The sequence below is a fragment of the Arachis ipaensis genome, chromosome B02 (genome assembly GCF_000816755.2).
Source record: "Arachis ipaensis cultivar K30076 chromosome B02, Araip1.1, whole genome shotgun sequence".
Lineage (NCBI taxonomy): Eukaryota > Viridiplantae > Streptophyta > Magnoliopsida > Fabales > Fabaceae > Arachis > Arachis ipaensis.
The window spans coordinates 7,815,719-7,824,997 of NC_029786.2; the positions used below are offsets into that span (position 1 = coordinate 7,815,719).

Consider the following 9,279-nt stretch of genomic DNA (forward strand, 5'->3'; position numbering starts at 1 on the left):
TTGTAAATTAATAAATAATTAACTAATAAATTATTATTCAAAGAAATTAGAAAATTAAATTTCATAATAGAAATAAAAATATTTAAAATATGAATTTAAACACTAATTTTAAAAATTTTGTCCCAAAATTAAGTCAACGAGCCGAACCAAGCCCAAGGCCAAACATATAAAATCTTGAAAACCCAGCCTCCTTCCCTTAACAATAAAGGAATCACGTTGAACTTGGGAAGGGGAGAGCAAAACCTAAACCCCAAATCCAATTCCAATTTCAATCTTCCATAACTTTCAATCCAGAGCTCCGATCACCGCATCGTTTGCAGCCACGCAACCGTCTTGCCGAACTTTTCAAATCCATTTGAACAAAGTGGTAAAAAATTCAAAATTTCTCACCCAAACCCTTACTTCTCTTCATGTTGACGTTTTTTGTCTTGGGTATTGAGGAATTTTGTAATTTTGCTAGTTTAGGGGTACTATAGTGCAAGATATAGCTGGGTTTTATTCATGTGCTCGGTGTATAAAGGTAAGAAACTCTTATCCCCTTTGATTTCTTCAATTTTATGAAGTTTAGGTATTTAAAATGGTAGTTGTGGATGAGCGGGCCTAATATTGCGTGTAAACTTAGGCTAATTATGTCCACTATGTCCGCCATGAGCGGGCCTAACACCCCCCACTGGGTGTAAACTTAGGCTAATTATCCGTAGTTAATATATAATATTGCGTGTAAACTTAGGCTAATTATCCGTAGGATAAGTTGAATTATGTTAATCGTTAATGTTTAATGATTAGTGATTACATGAGTTGAGTTTAGTGAAAAATTATGTATAGAATCGTTGAATAATTGAAGAACTTAGGTCTCGGAAATTATTTGTGAAGTTATTGAATGTGTATATAAGTGATGTGCAATGAGAATAATGAATAGTTGATATAATGTAAATATAATAATTCAGGTGTTTGGGAGATTGATAAGTAGGGGACTAGTGTTGGTGATGTATGTGAATGCTCGAAATTGAGTTGGTTGTGAATGGTTTGGTTTGAGATGAGAATTTTGGAAAACTAGAGGATTTGTAACTTTTGATAAATATTAATTTTTTACCAACTTCGGCGGGCCATAACTTGGCTTCCAGACCCCCAAATTTTGTGAAACTTATTTTAAATGAAAATTGGATCCATGAAGTTTGTAACATTTAAAGAACGTACTAAAAATAATTTTTAATGAAAAAATTATGCGCGTTCAAAGTTGGGTTTGAAAAACTGATTTCTGAACTTAGTAGCTTTATGCAACTTCCGATAAACGTGCGTATGCAGACATGTGCGCGCGTACATGGAACTTTCTTTATTACACACTCGCGTACGTAGGCAAGGGATGCGTACGCAAGACTATCAAATTTTACACTTTCACGTATGCGGATGGCATGCATACGCGGAACCCTGTTTTACTGAAAATGGTGTTTTTGAGTTTTGAACCATTCTTCTAGCTTTCAAAACCTCTGTAACTACTTTTTAAGGTCTGATAGCTAGTTTCTAGACATCGGGAGAAGAGTGAACCTATTGAGGGAGTTAAATTGATATTAAGGGAGGTTGTGAAATGAAGAATTTAATGAATGAAGTGCTGAAATATTGAATGAGATATGAGTAATAGTGATTATGAAAATTGATTATGATCGAGATATGATGAAAATGATTATGATGTTGACAGATGAGGATGAATGATTATGATTTATGAATGGAGTTGATTGAGTGATAACGAATTAAAGTTAATGATTGAAATGCCTGGGTAGTACGCAAGGGTTGTGGTTCGTCCCACTTGCTCTGGGTTAATGTTTGAGACACATGGGTAGTATGTAAGGGTTGCGGTTTATCTCACTTGTTCTGGGTTAGTACTTGAGACGCCTGGGTAGTACGCAATGGTTGTGGTTTGTCCCACTTGCTTCGGATTAAATTTTTGAACACTCGCCTGGGTAGTACGCAGAAGTAGTGGTTCGTTTCACAAAATTTGTTGCTTTACCTTCATTCTGGACTCTAAATCTCTAAATGCTTGGTTTTTGGTTTCTATGTGGTATATATTCTGTGAGTTTTTAGAGCATCATTCTAATCATCCAATTTGTAAATTACTTTTCTCTCCAATATATTTGTTCCTTTTTTTTTTCCAGCTTCTATGCCTCAATCTGCAATTTTAATCATCTTACAATCAATTTTTTATAAACAAAGGCAGAAACTTACAAATTAGTACTAAACTTAAATATAATCAAATCCAGTAAACATGATAATCAGTCAAAAACAAGAACAAATATGATGTCAAAAAATTAGTTTATACTTTATTATATAGGAAAAGTACATGGAACTAAGAGGTGATCAGCAAAAAAATAAACAACTTAATTAATTTATAATTATATTTAATTAATTTTGTTTGTTTTTAATTTATAATATTTGATATTAATTGCTTCTCATCCCAAATTAAAATTTTAAATGATACGTTGGAGAAATAGGGGCGGGAATCACAGAACTTCCAACAATCCCGATTCTTAGTATATAAAAAAATTTATAAAATATATAAAAGAACATCCATTTAGTATGAAAAAGAAACATTCTGATACTTAGTAGAAGAAACATCCTATGCCTAGTATAAGCACCATTCACGTAGAGGTTTTGGATTCACCAGAGGCATTTGGCTGGTTTTTGACTGATACCCTCTTGATTCCCTAGCATTGTTGTATTATATATGTATTATACTCATTTTTTTTCCTGAAAATTTTATGTATTACTCATTCTACAAGTATTTTATGATGAGTAAAAATTTTAAATTCGTAATACAATTCATTATATTAAAATTTAGTTTCGTTTACTTGATTTTGTAATTCTTTTAAGAGTAATATATCGTTTTTGTCCCTAATGTTTTTGTCCTCTTTAAATCGCTAACGTTTCAAAATCATCTCAATTTTGTCCAATTCTGTTAACATATCACTAACCAAACAACATTGAGACTATTTTAAAATGTTAGAAACTTAAATAGAACGATTTAAACGTTAAGAACTTACCAAAATGTTGAGAACAAAAACAATACTTTACAGTAAGTTTAAAAATCATACTCTAACAAACTCAGAAATAAAACTCTAAAAAATATATCATCAAATCCATATTTTACATCGATAAAATCTAACAAATTTTTTAATTACACACTCACAAACCCACAAATCAAACTCTTAAGAAATCTTTCACAAATTTTTTTAATCCAACATGTCAATGGTAAAGTCGGTTCGCTGGTTTGGCAGGGTGTGAAATTGTCTAATCCTGACGATATAACAGAGCTCTTTGGATCCATATTGCCGACTGCTGTATGTATTTTCATAATTTAGCTGCCCCTTAATTTATTTATTTATTTCTTTTTTTTTTATGTGATTCTTGTTATAAGGGCTGTAGGATACACATAATATGGTTGTTGATGAAAGCAAGTGTGTGTATATGCAGAACTGCCACTTTCCATATATAGGAATTAGGAACACAGAGTTTCATGCTAAGAAAAATGTTAGATCAGTAGTGTTGCATAAAAATTTGTAGTCACACTAATATTGAACTTGCCAATGCTATGTTTATGGCTGGTTAATTGGATAAAGTTTTAAATGTTGAATTACTAGATTATTTAGATTTAGGAATAACAGAGTATGAAGAATTTGTGCTACTTGAAAACATCTTTTAAAATTTACTTGTGTTTCTCATACTTTCAAGGTCTATCAGTCTATGTCAGTTGGAATCAATATTTAAGATTATATAATATTGTTTGATCTTAAAAGACATTTTGTGGAATAAAAAAATGTTTTGTCTGTAAAACTAAATTTCATTTTCAACTACTTAAGCATTTTAATTAAAAATTAATACATCTGCCAATTTACCTATTTGCTTGCGTATTACAAAATGAAGAAGTAAAAAACTGAATGCAATTATATTTATCAAAACATGCTTATGAAATATATATTTCATTAGTAATTTTATGAATAACTACTTTTTCATAGTGACAACTGACAAGGATTTGTAGCCAATGAGTAATAGCTCAAATGGCATAATCTCCCCATACTCATCTAAGAGGTTGCGGGTTCGAGTCTTCATATATTTGGTAAAAGAAAATATAGGTATTAACTTTTATGTAGAGTCTTCGTATCTTTGGTAAAAAAAAAAAAATGACAAGGACTCGTAACCAGAATTTGACATTATTCCTTTTCTGGTGGTCTTGCTCCGATTGAGCTGTGACGAAATCAACTTCATCCTCTAAGTGAGCAAGATCATATATAGATCTTAGAAAGCACATCAACTGCTTCATTTTTCCTATTCTGTACATGAAAGCAAAATCTCAAGATGCTTTCCTAAATAAGTAGCTTTCGAAAGTAGCATTTTTGACACAACTCTCAAAGCAATTGTGTACCTTTATAAATAGCCATCTTGGGGATTCGAGAAGAAAGAGCATGCAAACAAACTGAACAACTGTTGGCACACCTGATACTCCGAACATCCATCACCATGTTCCTGGAACCTGATCAATGAAGAATGTGAATTAATAGCCAAAAGTAAACATAGCATTTGTAAAATAGCATCACTGATTGGTTCTCATTGATTAAAAGATAACGGCAAAATCACACTAATTACATGTTAGACTTTACACTGATGATCAGCAGGTTAGTTAAATAACTAACTAACAGTTCTAACAGCTCAGCTGCCAGCTGTCTAACTGAACTGAATAACTAATTAACAAACTTCATAATTTGGCATTTGAATTGCATTTACATTTCATTTGGAATCAGGTAAGTAAATTATGATACCTCTGTAAAAGCAAGGTTGACAAGGTAGGAAAGAAACTGTCCAGCAGTGATCATAAGCACATTTGTGCTTACCAAAGATCCTCTTATTTCAGATGGCGATGCTTCTGCAATGTAGACAGGAGCAGTGACAGAAGCAACACCAACACCCAAGCCAACAAAAATTACAATTTATAAAATCGAAAAACAGACAAAGACTCAAATTTAAGTTACTATATGGCAATACCAATAAGTTCAGCATAAACATCAAATAGTGGCAAAGGCAGAAACACAATTTTACCATTAAGTGCTATATAGATTCTGTTGGTGGGTTTTCCCAACAGATTCCATATAAATTCCATCCCTATTCGCAGGTAGTGCAAATCACCGAAACCTATCTGTGAGGTACCCCGCTCTTATAATATTTAAAATTCCACGTGCAAAATTAAATTTCAAAATTCATAAAACTATGAACACTATCCAAACATAAAAATAAAAATATTTGACCAGATGGCTTAAAAATTATCAAATGAAAATTATTACTTAATCAACTATCTTGATACATAAAATCGAGTTCACAAGTGAATCAAGCAAGAATCAGTGAGCCAATATAATATATGTGTGTGTGTGTGTTAACATTTCAATAAAAACTCAGTGTAAGTCACAACTTCAGCAAAAACTGAACAAGGTGATTAAAATCACAAATTTCACAACTTCTTTTAGCCTATCACTCAAAGTCTCAAACCAACACGTGTTATCTTATAAAAAAACTTTAAAAGAAGATTAAAGAATAAAAGAAAAGGAAACAAGCAAAACCATATTAAATGTTTTCAGTATTTGACGAAAGTTTTAATTTTACGTCAAATATTTTTAAAGAATTTCAATTTATCTCTCTTCTAAAATTATGAATGATTGAATGTAAATAGAATTGTAACAAAAATTACAATTTATAAAATCGAAAAACAAATAAAGAATCAAATTTAAGTTACTATATGACAATAATAATAAGTTCAGCATAAACATCAAATAGTGGCAAAGGCAGAAACACAATTTTAGCATTAAGTGCATATAACTAATAAATAATTTGTTCTAAAATCAAGCTTAGCCAATAGATGAACAAAATGCAACAAGCAAGCAAGCATGATAAGTAATACTCACATCACCAGGTGCAGCTGATAATAGCGCTAAGAGAGTCACTGCAGCAGCTTGATAATCAGTTAATACCTTGTGTGCTGACTCATCGAGCTTATCCTGAAAAGTTTTAAAGCCTGAAAAAATAAATCTCCAAGGACTTCTGAAATATGTTAATGTAAAATATCAGTTGATTGCATGAAATACAGTCCTGCCAGTGAGATGTTAATTCCTGATATTCAATAACAAAAGTTAATGGTAGGCCAACTCTGATAAATATTTTCCCCTGATTGGAAATTTGTTTGTCAGGACTTAAATTAGTATGATGAGATTTGAATACTGTTTAACTGGAAGGTTTCCAAGTCATTATCTATTTCTTGGTCTAATTTGAAACTATGAATACGAGAACTATTCTAAGTGAAGCTAACCAGATAAAGGAATTAGAAGGAGATGCTCACTTTACATTATTATTTATTGTTGTTGTGGGAGAAAACAAAAGATCCCAACCTGCCGGATTCCATTGTTACTGCGCCATCAGGTGATCTTGGGAGAAGAGTAAAACTTGGGGTCCCTCAGAAACCTTGAAATCATCTCTGCCTTCTCAGCAGAAAGGTCTGTATTCTCCAGAATTTGGTCTTTTGATGCCTTGGCAATTGCTTGGACAGAACCAATAGCTTGACTAAGCTGAATTGAGCGACCAGAATGACAATAACTCAAGCGATGTGCATATGCTTATCATGGTTTCATTTCACATTTAAGTCAAATATTAGGTGATATAGCTATTGTTAGAGAAAGAAGATACTCCAGAGTTTAAACATCTATATAATCAAGAATCCTGAGCTTTATCACTGTTAGGTTTAGGCATGAAAAATCACGAAAACTAAAATGAGAAGATGCTTCATAATAAAATGATTTACCGCATTTGCGTCGTGATTGTCAATGCCTGGAATGGAAGTAACCAAACCACTTTAAGGTAAAAGTTCATTCCTTGCACCGATTGCTGCTTCTTTATAACCATAATAAAAGTTCATGCATTAAATCAATATTTAAGTTTAATTCTTAAGTCCTGGAAGCTAATTATTGTATGCACTTCGCACAACTGTAATTATTTTTAATATAAGAAATGTCAATTGGAACAACACATCAAAGTTGGTAATAAGTTTCAGTTTTCACCTCCAGATGAATTGTACATGGCAAATGATCAATCAGAACAAAATAAAAGCAACGTATTTAACTCACTTGAAGTATGACTGAATAAATGAATCGATTTGCTGTTTAGCTGGGAGCGTGATGATAACATAAAAACGTGCAAATTGTGTTCTCAATTTCTGAACTCTGTATGAGAAGAATTGAATCTAACATTAAAGACTCGAAAATCTCTTAATGAAATAGATAACAAAGTCCCAACTAAAGACTTGAAAACCAACAGCTCAGTTACCTGCTGAAGATCAGAGACACGTTGTTGCAATCCCAGTTAGTCACAAAAACAAATGCTACAGACAAACCCCCACAATTGAAAATGAAGTCCTGCAAATAAGCTTCTCAAAATTAGTGGAGAGTCAATATTTGAAATAAAAATTAAAAGAACACAGAATCCGAATCTGTAAATTACTGGAGCAATAGAGACAAAATTAAGGCGAAAAGAATTTGCAGAGAGGAAAGTCGAGATGAAGTTGATAACAGAGAGGAAAATATAGAATCAAGTTAATTATTGACTTTTTTTTTCCTTTTCAATTACCAGAGAGACCTATAAACTAATATAACAGAGAAAGAACACAATGAAAAAGAGTGAAAGTGCTGGGAGTGATAGGAACGCCAATGTGAGTGGATGACGATGCAGTGCGATAGAAAATAATTTCAACAAAGAAGGATCAGATTTAGAATGGTGAAATAAAAAATTGAAAGCAATTCTGAATTAAGGAGATTTACCTGTCAAGACAAGGAACAGTGGTGGCACCTGACGGAGTAAAAGAAAACCAGTGGTGGCAGCGGATTTCTTTCGACCAATGGCGGCGGAAGAGGTCACGGGTTTGCAGAGACGGAGGGAGAATCCACGGAGGACTTGCGAGGGAAGTCAGAGTCACCGACGAGAAGAGGGTTAGGGGTTTATGGTGGGAGCAGCGATGGTGGGAGTAAAGTCTCACATCGGTTACGTATGTCAGATCATAAACCTTTAAATTGTTTATGAGAAGAGTAACGTTTGCCGAGCCTGGTAACACGAGCTTGTGACCTAAGTACAGAGTTGGGCCTCTTTGCCTGGGGCGAGGGCCTACGTGGCAACGCATGAGATTATAATATACTCACACAGCAGGGAGCATTATTGGTTGGATTTGGGCTTGAATAGGTGGCAATGTTGGTCTTATCTCTCTAAGTACAGAGTTGGGCCTCTTTGCCTGGGGCGAGGGCCTACGTGGCAACGCATGAGATTATAATATACTCACACAGCAGGGAGCATTCGCCTCTTTGCCTGGGGCGAGGGCCTACGTGGCAACGCATGAGATTATAATATACTCACACAGCAGGGAGCATTATTGGTTGGATTTGGGCTTGAATAGGTGGCAATGTTGGTCTTATCTCTCTAAGTACAGAGTTAGAGAGTTGGGCCTCTTTGCCTGGGGCGAGGGCCTACGTGGCAACGCATGAGATTATAATATACTCACACAGCAGGGAGCATTATTGGTTGGATTTGGGCTTGAATAGGTGGCAATGTTGGTCTTATCTCTCTAAGTACAGAGTTGGGCCTCTTTGCCTGGGGCGAGGGCCTACGTGGCAACGCATGAGATTATAATATACTCACACAGCAGGGAGCATGCTCGATTCATTACAGCAGAGGGATATCAAGATATTGCATCCTCAGCCCACAGGCCCTCGTGGCCTTTCCAACCATCGTTATTTTTTTAAAAAAATTTCTCCTGTCATATATTTTTCTTTGCACAACTATTACATAATCTTTTTTATTCATAATTTTTTTAGAAAAAAATTATGCATAAAATAAAAACTAAATTTCATACTAAAAATTTATAGCTGATCTAATCCTTATAACTTTTAATATTATAATCAAATTTTTTTAACAATTAAAAATTTTTTCCTTTCATATATTTTTTTTTGCACAACTATTACATAATCTTTTCTATTCATAATTTTTCTAGAAAAAAATTATGCATCAAATAAAAACTAAATTTCATACTAAAAATTTATAGCTGATCTAATCCTTATAACTTTTAATATTATAATCAAATTTTTTAAACAATTAAAAAAAATATCCGTGCATATATTTTTTTTTGTGCAACTATTACATCATCTTTTCTATTCATAACTTTTTTGGAAAAAAAATTTAGCATCAAATAAAAACTAAATTTTACTC

At 33.2% G+C, this 9,279-nt stretch overlaps 1 long non-coding RNA gene across 16 annotated transcripts; it reads right to left on the reverse strand.

Annotated features, from left to right (window-relative positions):
* Positions 4,196-8,125, reverse strand: LOC107624769. Of its 16 annotated transcripts, none has more exons than XR_002357002.1 (9): positions 7,845-8,123; positions 7,354-7,442; positions 7,155-7,250; positions 6,833-6,921; positions 6,374-6,646; positions 5,943-6,035; positions 4,809-4,912; positions 4,415-4,522; positions 4,196-4,322 (listed from the first exon to the last, which is right to left on the reverse strand). It is a non-coding gene; the product is annotated as an uncharacterized LOC107624769 (long non-coding RNA). The 16 variants fall into 16 exon arrangements; XR_002357004.1 differs by having other exon boundaries at positions 6,374-6,599; positions 6,833-6,915; positions 7,845-8,122; XR_002357000.1 differs by having other exon boundaries at positions 6,374-6,599; positions 7,845-8,122.